The sequence below is a fragment of the Anas platyrhynchos genome, chromosome 3 (assembly GCF_047663525.1).
Source record: "Anas platyrhynchos isolate ZD024472 breed Pekin duck chromosome 3, IASCAAS_PekinDuck_T2T, whole genome shotgun sequence".
Lineage (NCBI taxonomy): Eukaryota > Metazoa > Chordata > Aves > Anseriformes > Anatidae > Anas > Anas platyrhynchos.
This window is the reverse complement of record NC_092589.1, coordinates 34,959,199-34,971,000: the sequence shown is the minus strand read 5'-3', so window position 1 is coordinate 34,971,000 and position 11,802 is coordinate 34,959,199. Positions and strand designations below refer to the sequence as shown.

The 11,802-nt window shown below is 55.5% G+C and overlaps 1 long non-coding RNA gene across 1 annotated transcript; it reads left to right on the top strand.

Annotated features, from left to right (window-relative positions):
- Nucleotides 1–253: 253 nt before the first annotated feature.
- On the top strand, nucleotides 254–6,743 carry LOC119716656 (uncharacterized). Its single transcript, XR_005265036.2, has 3 exons — nucleotides 254–4,205; nucleotides 4,358–4,442; nucleotides 4,819–6,743. It is a non-coding gene; the product is annotated as an uncharacterized lncRNA (long non-coding RNA).
- The last annotated feature ends 5,059 nt before the right edge of the window (nucleotides 6,744–11,802 follow it).

The following is an 11,802-nucleotide window of genomic DNA, read 5'->3' as shown; positions in this document are numbered from 1 at the left end:
CTGGAGCTCTCCCCCACCCATTAGGAGCCTCCTCCCTCCCCAAGGGGGACCTGGCTTTCCGGACCCCCCTGCAAGTTTGCCAGGGCTGCTGGGGCAGCACCAGGGGTGGTGGGACCCCCATCCGACAGCCCGTGACACGCTAATCCCGGGATTAGCCAGAGTTCAGAGGTTAATTACAAAGGTGTGGAGAGGGAGGGAGGGGGAAGAGAAGAGGCCATGGGAAGACCCAGAACGACTCTTCCATCCAAAAAGCAATCCTGGACGCAGGTTGGCTGCATTTTCAGAAAGAAAATGGGGAAGAGGACATGATCCTTTGCCTGGGGCCAGAGGGGCTGGTCACCCCAATTCCTGCCCCATCTCTGGTCCGCCACCGAGCATGCACCAGGACCCAGCCCATAAAACTGGCACAGCCTTCCCGCAGAGGTGTGAGGTGATTAAACCTGCTTGGGACCCCTCACGGCTCCAGCACTACCCGGGAACATAAACTGGGGACGTGCAGGGCAGATATCTCGGCGGGGGGGCGGCGGGATTTACGAGTCTTCCCACCCAGTCGGACGTCTCCAACGTCCCCGCAGCACAGAGAGGCTCCACACAGGGAGACCTGAACGGGCTCCCAGGCTGCCAGCAGCGTAAACGCTTCGACCTCAACTCATTATCAGCAAACATCACTAATTCGCTCCATAACAACCATACCAAGTGTGGTTTTCTGGCTTCCAGGCCACAAAGCAGCTATCTCCGCAGGACACAGCTCTGGATTAAGCAGCTGTATCCACCCGAAAAGAGATGCCCAGGTGCTCCGTGGGGCAGGAGCAGCCCCTGTGCGACCCTACAAACCCTGCTGATCCCAAAAGGGGCATCGGGGGCCCCTCCGGGTGGGGGCTCCAGGCAGCAGCCCCCCGGGGAGCCAATGCTGTCGGCCCACCAACAGGTTCCTGGCGTGCCCCTCTCCCGCCCCGTCACCACCGCGTCCCCAGGGATTTCCTCGGAGATGTCATTAGTCAGAACCAGCAGCATGCGACCGCACATCTGGAAAGAGTTAGATGACGCGAGCCCCTGCCAGCTGTCTTCGTTTAGGTTTGTTCATACTTGGAAGCGCCGTGCAGCGTGATCTGTAAAATAAAAAGCCGCACTGATTGACATGAGCCCAGGGTTTCCTCCGAGACGCTCCCTGCCCCCCTCGCCTCCGCCCGGGAAGGCAGCGTTAGCGCTTATTGCATCCTGGACACTGGAGGAGGCTGTGCAAAAACCACGAGGGCACTGCAGTTAGCCATCGCTTTTCTTCTTGCCAGAGCACCACCGGCCCCAGCTGGCACCAGGGGCAGCCCCGGTGACACCGCTGAGCCTTGCCACCCAAAGGGGACCCCGCTGGGAAGCCCAGACCCGTCCCTGGGGGCTTCAACCCCCTGCTGGGTACTGCAGCACAGAGGGACTTGGGGGACTTGGGTCTCTGCCCCTGAGCGCAGCAGAATCAGAGAATGGTCTGGGTTGGAAGAGACCTTGAAGATCCTCCAGTTCCAGCCCCCAGAGATTTACAACCCCAAATCCCAAACTGGGAGATCTGACAATGCCCAAAGTCAGTCAAAGGAGGCTATCAGAAGAGCACTGTCAAAGCTTCACCAATTCCTAATGGGATTGTCAACAGCGTTGGGTTCAGCCATTCCCAATCTGGGAATCCCAGTCCCACACACGGAGCCAGGGGCTGCCAGGAAAGCAGCTGATCCATTTCAGGATCTCTGGGGTTGGATCCGTCCCGTGCAAAACCAAGCAGGAGCAGGATGGGAGCTACCACCCGCTGGGATGGAGCCCTGCGCCCCGAACAAAGGGACTCTGCCGTGCCAGGACGTGGCAGGGCGGTGGGGAGGAGCGATGCTGGGAGCAGACAGACCCCCCCCCAAGAGCTCTGTGTGTCCTCACGGCCATGCACAACCTCCCTCTGCTTCCGCAGGGCACGTGCGACCTGCCCAAAAGCAGCGAGGGGGGCTCGAATCAGAGCCCGGGCTATCAGCTCATCTGTGTGACACGCGATCCCCCAGCAAAGCTGCCAACGCTGGGCCCCAGCCAAGGGCTTGCGTTCCCCGGGACATGTCTTCAATTAATGTCTTTTCTTCCCCGTTTTTGTTTAAAATTGGGGTTGAGCTGCTTCTAAACAGATGTGTTGGGGCAGCCAAAATATTTGCCTTTCTGCTGGCTGCTTGTTTGGCATCCGTGCACGGCCGATGCCAAAATATTCCTTCCTCCCTCCCACCCGCGGCGAGGATATCAGTTCAGGGGAAGGGGATGCCGGGAGGGGGGCACCCTCCTCACACACACCCAGGGAGCCAAATTCAGGCAGCTCCCTGCTGTCCCCACATCTCACCTGCATCCCAGGCCTCTGCCACACTCGCTGGATGCTGCAGATGAGACACCGCAGGGCGAGCAGCACCAGAGTGACGCAGAGGACGAGGGGGAAGCCCCTGCCTGAGCAGCACCGTCCCAGCCCCCCCTGCACAGACACAGACCCCTGCAGAAAGCTGCGGCCAGTTTTGGGGTTGGGAACAGGGCTGGCTCGGCAGGCACATGGTTTCAGCTCCCTGGCACGCTCTTGCCACCCAGGGGGGGTTAAACTCAAGCTCCTGCCCACAGGAGTGCTCTCAGCGAGGCTCCCCGAACCGACACGCCGGCTTGAGCCTGCAGCAAGCTGATAAGCAGTGGAGAGGGCGTTAAACCCTCCGCTACGCTCAGCAGGTCCAGCCCCACTCCGTCACGCACCTGGGCGCCCATCCACCGTGCAGACAAGCGTTGACGCCAAAGCCTTCAGGCTACAAACGCTCCCGGCACATCCTCTGGCCCAGGTCTGAGGGGTCGTGGTGGCACACAGCTGTTTCAGCAGGTCCTTTTGCTAAGTGATAAGAGAAACGCTGCCATCGGTTCACCCCAACCCCAGGCTGAGCCATCCTCACCTCCTTCCACCTTTTCTTTTTCCTCTCTCTTCACCCAGGGTCATCTTCCCTCACTTGTCACTGCCTGGGTCTGGATGCTCAGGGTGGACCCGGATCCCCTAATGCCAAAATGCACCCTTCAGGTCAATCCCAGGGCCCCACCATCAGCAGTTTGGGTCCCACTCGTGATTTTGTTCTCCCTGGTGGCTTACACAGCCACAACACCCTCAGAAATCCACAGCTCAGCAAAGCAGGAGAGGCAGGAGCTGACCTGGGATATGTCTCGTGCTGTGCTCTCACATAGTTTTTTTGAGCTTGGGTGCCACAGTTTTGGACCCAGGTGCTTCGAAGCTTCCCTTGATCTTCCTGGAGCTCCCACAGCTCCCAAATATTCAGCATACGGGGACCTGTGCTGGTCAGGGAGAGAGGACAGCAGTGTGGCAGCCTCAGCCACAGAATTACATCCCAGCAACACCCTGCAGTCTCCACAGGAGTGTCTGGTGAGGAGGGAGATGGTGGCAAGGCCTTGCCTGTTCCCCACTCACCACCAGCTCACCGCTGCCCCAGACAGACTGACCTCCGATGAGAGCTCAACCCCCCCCAAAATCCAGCAGGATGAGATGAATTCCTTCCCTCTTAGAAGAAATGTCTCACTGTGCAGCAAGATTTCCCCTCTTTCCTCAGTACCTGGGCTCCAGGCCTTCGATTGCCCAACGCTTGTCTGAAGGGCTTGAAGGGAGGGGGGAGGGAGGCTGAGCTAATCATCAGTGTCCTCAGAACTGATGATTATCAGTTCTAATCATCCCAAAACGACCTCAAAGATGTCATGAAGGCCTGTTGCCCGAGTCACCGCCTGCTCGGCTCACCGTAGTCATACCGTAAACATCCCAGCCAGCAACGCAGCAACGTCACCGCCGAATACCCCAATTGGCTGCTCACACACGCTACTCAAGTGCTACTGGGGAGAATTTACATCTCCATCACATCATCAGAGGGGGATTGTATTTTTCCAGTCTCTTGTGAGTCAGTGGTGAGCGAGCGGGACGTGTGGCCGGTGGCCGGTGGCGGTGCTCCGCGCATACGCATGTCTGGGGGAGGAATCAGCTGCCTGGCCACAACCTGACCTCAGCCTTCCTCTGCGGTCCCACACGCAAACCTGGAAGCCAGAGACCCAGGGCAGGGCCTGGCTTCGCTGACCCCAGGTGGAGGAGAGCTTTGGTTCGAAGGCAGTGCTGGGGAGAGGGACTCTGATGCTCAGCATGTGCCGTAGAGAGAGGGAGAATGATGGTGAGGTGATGGGAGAGTGGGAAGGGTGCTGTTCCCAAGGCCCAGCACTGCAGAAACATCCACAAAAATGTCTGCTTTCATTGTACAAGACCTTGTCTCTTTCCTTTACCTTTCCATACCCCCATCTCTATCTCTCTCTCCCTCTCTGACAGCACTCCGACCTGTACTCCCGAGAGGGAGGCTACGATAACAGCAGAGCTGGATAGTATCACTGCTCCGATGCTCAGAAGGCCTTTGGTATGTTTGCTAAGAGCTGTCTCGGCACAGCCGCAGCCCAGGCTGAGACACGGGAGAGGTTTCCTGCCTCCCAGAGCTCCGGCACGGAGGACTGGGATCCTCCAGCCTCATGAGGTGTGAGCATCTCACCCTCCGCAGATAACCTCCAGGGGCGAGACAGGGTGCAGGGCCCAAACCTGCAAAAAGCCCACATCCATTTTTAAAAAAATCCCCTAAGGAATCCTCCCTAGCAGCATGTTGAGGATATCCGTGCTTCCATATCAACGCTCAGGCCTCTTGGCAAAGCCAGGCTGGGCTGGCAAAACTTGCTTGGTTATTACGGTTATCATTAGGGACCTCTGGTGTGAGGGTTTCACGCTGTTGCCTTGCCTTTCAGCAGCTGGTTGTGACACAAACATAGAAGCAGACGGCAGCTAAACCTCTGCTCTCTGCAGAGGAACCAGGAGCGAGCGTTTGCAGGCTGCTTTTCGAGAAGAGGAGTCTCCTGCAGCCCTCCCCTTCGCTCATAGCCAAGGCGAGAACTCGCTGGCCCCAGCTGTCTTTCCACCCCGGCTCTCTCGCCAGATGTTGGCCATTAGCGGGACCGTCACGAACCGGGGCTGGCCTCTGGGAGCAGCCTCCGTGGGACGTGGTGGTGAGCCAGGGTGTGCGTGTGCAAGCCGGCGTGCGTGCCGGCAAGTGTGTCCCCGCGGGCCGCCGTAACACAGCCGCTCCTTTGGCCCCCGGCCAGAGGGGAAATGTCTCCCTCACACACGCACGCTCTCGGGCTCCGTGCTCACCCTTGCCCCCTCGGTGCTTCGCAAAGCCCCCGGCTCAGCTGACTCAACAGCTGAGCTCTCTGGAAGCACGGGGCTGGAGGTCTCACGTCCCTCCTCCTCCTCCTCACGTCGAGCACACGCCGCCTTCCCGGAACGTGGGGGCTCCGGCTCCTGACTCCGCTCCCTCACGTCTGCCCTCCTGATTCAGCTCACTTTCTCCTCTCCTCAAAGGCACGGGAAGTCCAGCTCTCTGATTCATCCGCCGTGGGTCCTGAGGAAAATGAATCCTCGGCTTTCCTTTTCTGAGGATGGAGTGGGATCTGTTTACTCAGGGATGTAATGAAGTCATTTTTTTTTTCCCATTTATGCCAAAAGCGGAAAACCGTTTCAAAGGGAAAGGAGTGGGTTCAGATTTGGCCTCAGACAAAAGCTGAGTGAACTCAGATCAGAATCAAAGTCAAACAAAGCTTCTGGGTGGTTTGTCCAGAAGACCGATAAGCCTTGACCCATGTCCTCTGCCACCACAATCAGGAAAGGACTCTCTGTTATGGACAGGGCTACAGCCCTCTCTTCTCAACCCCTCTTCTGGCCACCCAGCCTCACCCCTTCCCCTGTTAGGACAAGATTTCAGCAGTCCCAGGGCCTGCTTAATCCATTAGGTCAATTCCTCTCGCAGAGCTGGCAGGGGAGCCCTGGAGTCCTGCTCCAGTCCTTTGGCATCACTCTGGAAGAGCTCTTGTCCCATCCACTGAACCCAGCAGGGACTGCGGAGGTGCCTAGGGACAAAGCAGAAAGCAGGACGGGCCATTATCTCCTAAAAGCAAGGACATAGGATCGTGCCCAGCTAAAAGCCAAGTGGGTCTGAGGCCAGGTTCATCTCAGAAAGATGCCTTTGACCAAAATTGAATCTACAGTACAATTGCCTCCAATGTGTGTGGTTCAGTGTTTGTTGTTGTCATTGTTGAGTTTTGTTTGGTTGATTTTTTCCCTCAGAGCATTGTCTGCTCTCAGGTTTTCACCACTTGGCACCAAGATATTGCAGCCCAGCTCCCCAGCAGATGCAGCCAGAGGGCATCAGGCACTGTGTGACTGCTTGGAAGCTGAGGAGATGCTCCTGGCCTGCCCTACCACAGCACCCACGGCGACTGCAGCTCCCTCAGCCTGGTTCTGAGGAGAAGCACCTGGGAGGCAGTGGGTAGAGCCCAGTGGCTGAAACCTTCAGCATTTCCATAAATGTCTTGGCCACAGAGTGTCAGTGGTCCTAGGGGTGGCCCCAGCTCCTACATGGGGCTCTGCTTGAAAAAAGAAAAAAGTAAAAATAAAAATAAAAAACAAGAGAGAGTGCAGAGCTGTGGATATTGTATTTACGAAAACCAATGTTGCTAAGCAGACGTGCAGCTGGGATTCACACCGGCTGAAGTCTCCTTCAGCCCCCCTTGGCTCCAGTCCCAGATATAATGACTTGTACTCGAGGAGCCCAAAGTCATGACTGCAAGGGTCCGGCTGCCAGATCCACGTCCGACAGAACTGGAGGTGGGGGCAATCCGTGGTCGTGTACCCCCCCCCCCCCCCCAGGACTGGAAATGTCATCATTGACTTCACTGGGTGCATTTCACTGCTCTCCAGAACCCCGTAGAGCGGCTCACTGACATCATTCCTACGGCCGGGCTTGGCAGAGGCGGTGGGGATGAGGCCCACAGCGGCCAGCAGGCCGGGGATGGTCTGCATGGTTTCCATATGTTAGCTCTCTCACAGGACTCCGTCTTTGCTGCTCAAAAGCCTCAAGTGCCCTCTTTAGCTCACCGGTGCAACAACCATGACTGCTGCCGTGCACGCAATTTGGGCAGATCTGCAGCAAGACACCCTGGCTCATGGGGGCAAACACCTGGAAATTCTTTAGCAGCTTCTGCTAAAGGCAGAGAAACTAAACGAGTCCCCCGCCTAGAGCCCTTCGTTTTTGTCAAATTGGCTATTAAATGGAAGGTTTTCCCTGCTGCTGGAAGACTTTCAACAAGCCACAGCAGGATTTTGGACTGGAGGCACATCTGTGCTTCTCCAAAGGTGCTGGGATAGTGGGCATGGGGGACGTCCAGGCACATGCCAAGAGATGGGCAGAGGGGAAGGGGAGAGGAGAAGGGACAGCTGGAGAAGTACCACAGCAGAAGGCCACTCCAAAACAATGGGCAGAGAAAGAATAAAGGTTGCCCTTGTTAATTAACATAATTACACCCTAGCAGCTGCAGTCTACAGGATCTGTAAAGCAGACTGTGTGTCACCAGAAACATCTCAGTAACACTTTATTTTCAAGCAGAAAGTTAGAAGAGCACAGATTTGACCTTATCTGGAGTAAAATACAAACAACTGTGTTCTCCACAAAACAAGACCGAGTCTGCATCTCAGCACTGCAAAGGCAGAGAAAAACAAAGGCTGTAAGTAATGCAACATAAAGAATAAGCATAACTTTTTCTAATGAGCTAGAGAACTAGCTCCTCAGGTATACTAATGAATTAATGTATGTGCACACTGTCACACAGCCAGATGACTTCAAAAAGAAGACAGATTTCACTGCCATTTGGAAAATGAGATGGTGAAGTCTTCTGCGCACAGTCTTGGTCATGAGCCTGTGATCAGGGTTTTATGAAAAATACTGCTGGACTTCTCACTGATGGAGAGAAGGATGCCAGTTCTGTTATCTCGGATAAAAGACAGCACTTCCTACAGCCGAGTTTCTCCTTCCAATAATATGTGTCATTGGGTTCAGCAAGGGAAAGTGCCAAACCTTGAATCATCAGGACTGCCTCACTGCAGTGACTCAGAGGATATCATTCGAACTTCTATTACCTTCTTCACCTTATTTTTCCTATTAGTTATGGTTAGTCAGGCAGAAAATGTTACATGGTCTGATTTCTGTTACCTGGTGTGTCAAACTAAGACTCCTTTCCGACTTTTCATTTGCACACACTGGTAGACAAAACACTCGCTGATTACTTTGTGGTGGTGCATTTTCTGTCTCTGAGATTTGGCCAATGCAAGATGATTTCTGGTGCAGATTTTGTTCTGGGAATAAAAAGACTGACATGTCGGTACTAGATCTGATCTGACTGGTAGTAAATAAAAAGTAAGCTTTTTGCCCCTGATTGAGAAAAAAAAAAAAATCAATTTACTGGAAGTGAACCTTGCTGTGGGAAATTAGCAATGCGAACAGATCACAGAGATCAAAGTTAGGTACTCAACTAGTGGGAGACCCAGATTCAAAGAGTGCATCAAATGCAGACTGGTTTGTTACATCGCCATGGTTCCTCTGACAGGACGAGACCGGTGTTCAGATCCCTCTCCTAAAGCACAATGAATCACTCACACAACCTGAAATAGCTATCTTGGGCAGAGGGAGAGCAGCTCCATACAGAAACATGCGGGATGGGGACAATGTCCAGGATGCCAGAGACTGAGCCCTTGGTCCCTACTACAAGCCAAGCAAATTTTTGAATTCTTGCTTACAGCACCATCAAAATGCTCTGGGCCACGTTACCCACGGTGGCTCTGGGCAGCCACTGTGCTCAGCATGAGCTCTTCAGCTCTCCTTGCCTGGCACATCTGACCTGAAGCACCGCTGGCACTCAGGAGGATCAGCAAGGACAGCTGGACTTCTCCCCGAGCACAAATCCAGTTGTTGAAGAGCTGAAGCAAAGCTCTGGATGCCTGCAGTGACCAGCCCAGTGCCATTACAAGGGTAGTCAAGTCCGATCTCAGGAGATGTTGGCTAGGCAGCTGATGAGCCACCTCACTGATAAGAAAACAGCAGGACCTAAATCTCCAAAGTTCCCACCAGCACCCCCAAAAAAATAGCTGAGATTTCAGGTGTTTCAGGCTGCTGGAAGCACTAGTATCAGTGGTTTAGGCCCATCTAAGTGCAGGCAACTGTCCAACAAGAGGGATCTCACCCCTCCCTTCCCTCGGTCTTGGCCATGAGTTTCCAGCACCTCCATCCATCCAACACTCGTGACCAACACCGGCCTCCCCATCCAGCTGCCAGCACATCTGTGGTTGTTTGCACGCTCATTTCTCCGCCAGATCCACGAGCATCCCAACCCACGAAGGGCAGCACCATTGCTGCTGCCAAAGCAAGGGAAAGGGCAAGGTCACCACTGGGGTGAGGGGTGAGCAAAGGCTTTGCCTGCCCATTTCGTGGCTGTCCACGGTCAGATCTGCTTCACACAAGTTTAGCCCAGCTTTCTCCACACGCTAGGAATGTTCTCCTCGACTGCCTCTGTAAACAACACCCAAAATGTGTCATCTGGTGGGCCCAGGCAAGTATTTGCCTCTTCCTCCCTCAATGCCCCGTTGCCTAAGCATAGCCCTAAAAAAAAGGCACATCCAGGAAGACTGCAAACTAAGACAGACTGAAACAAAAGCCACGCTCCACACCCACTCCTCCTCAGTGGGAAGTACGTGGTCCACAAGCCACATCCTGGCCATTCAGCCCTCAGCTCTCCTTATCAGAAGCACGGTCCCACTGCAAACCAGACTCTACCACCGCCAATAGCTCTGACTCCCAGCCAGCAACAACAGCCCTACAGGCCAGGAACTCCATAACCTCTGGGTTTCCCCAGACTGTCAAAAGGAAGCACTGACAACAGAGCCCAGACCTCGTGTCTTGATTTTCTCCCAAGCCATGCCTGGTGGGGCCCTCTCCTCTGATGCATAAGGGGCTGCCTTTGGAGCTGGGCACCATCTGTGGGGTCATTTTCTAAGGGTGTACCTCACTCAAAGTCATGCATTAGCCAAAATATGGGAAACCTGGCTCCCAGGAGAGCTTTGCAAACTACTCCCAGCTGCTTTCTGGAGGAAGCAATTCCCAGTTGCCAGCTTGTGGCCCCAGGGTAAGGAGGGCACACCTTCCCTGCGCTCCTCCCGCTCTTCCCCCCCTGTTCCCAGGTGCTGGCCCATGGCCAGCCGAGGATCAAGAGAAGGTGGCCGCCCCTCTGGCTGCCCTGCTTGGAGGCAGCAGCTCCAGCACCGCAGGACCAAGCCATCCTGACTGCAGAAAGGCTCTGCCGAGGCCACTGCCCCCAGCTCTGCCCTCCTAGCCGGCCCCATTCCGCTCCAAAAGCCCTGCTGGCAGAGAGCCTCCTGGCTCCTGAGAAAGCGTCCCCTCAGGGGCTGCTCCTAATTGGTGGTTTCCTCCTCTCCCTCTCATGTTGCTGCGTTTTGCTCCCTTGCTCATATTTTATAAGGCTGGTTTATAATACCAGCTGCGGAGGCTGCCAGATCTCGTTCTACCTTCAGACTTCCACCGCAGGGCGAAGAAGTCCCGTCTGCAAAGCAGGGAACAGCTGTGGCTGTGTGCCTGGGTGCCGGCAGGGCCGATGGGCCCACCCAGAGGCCTGTAAGGACTCCCAGCTTTGAGGCTTCAGCTCCTCAACCTTTTGGAAAGTACCTAAATTACTTCGCGATCTTAGAGGTCTTTTCCAACCTAAATGATTTTTGATTCTAGATACCACAATGATGGGCGCAGTACCCCAAAGAAGACAACCTGGGAATGGTTTCCAAAGTGCACTCCTGAACTCTGCTAAGCCACGGCATGGCACATGTGTCGAGCAGGCAAGGTGTCCGCAGCCTGTAAGCATCCTGAACATTACCCTCCTGTGACCTGTACATCCTCCTTCTGCCGGGGATTACGGACTGAGACCACCTGGAAACACCAGTGCCTGAAATGCAGATTTATTGCTGTATGCCCCGGCTGCTGAGGAAGGAGTGACTGGACGCGAGCAATTTGCCAGGACATGGCAAATGCCCAGGAGAAGCCTTCTGCCTCCTTCAGGCACAGAAAGCAGGAGCTGGGAGCTGATGCCCCTCACTCACCCATTCCTGTGTCACACTGTCAATCTGCACCAGGAATCACCTTTCTCCTCGCCCTGACAGCGAGCCCTGACTCTGGCAGGGCTGTAAGCACAGCAGGGCTCGTGCACACCCCTGTTTGCCCAAACAGGCAGACTCTGTGCCCGGGGAGCAGGCTGCAATGGAGGCACACGGCCTTGGCTGATCAAAGCCACAAGCAGTCCTCCGGGAGGAAGCCCCGGCTGAACTCTGTGGCGGCAGCTGCAGTCCCCGTCCCCGCAGGCAGGCTGTGGTGAGGAGGAAGCCGAAAAGGCCCGGTGCAAGCACAGACAAACCCTTCCTCCCTCCTCCCAGCAGGCTGGCCCGGCTCCTCACCTCCAAATCCCCTGCCAGCCCCTGGGCCTGAGCAAATCCACGAGTTACCCAGCCTCACCCGTCCTCCCGCCATCCCTCCTCCCCGCTCCCATCTCGCCACAGGCCCATGGCCTCTCGGAGAGGTTTCTGCCCTGCGAGGAGCCCACACACGCTGTGACTACCGAACCCCACAGGCGGCTGGCAAGCCATGCGGGGCTGCTTGTGCTCCACTTTGCAGAACTGGCCAGCATACCGGGAATTACAAGTGTCAGATATCACAGGCAAATCTCCAGCTGGGTTTCCCATTCAGTGGGGAGCTATCGGTTCAACAAACAGCAGCAAGTGCCTCCCGAGCGTAAGAAAGAGGGGTGACCGTCAGGGAAGGGTCAGGGCTTGATCCCCGGCATCCA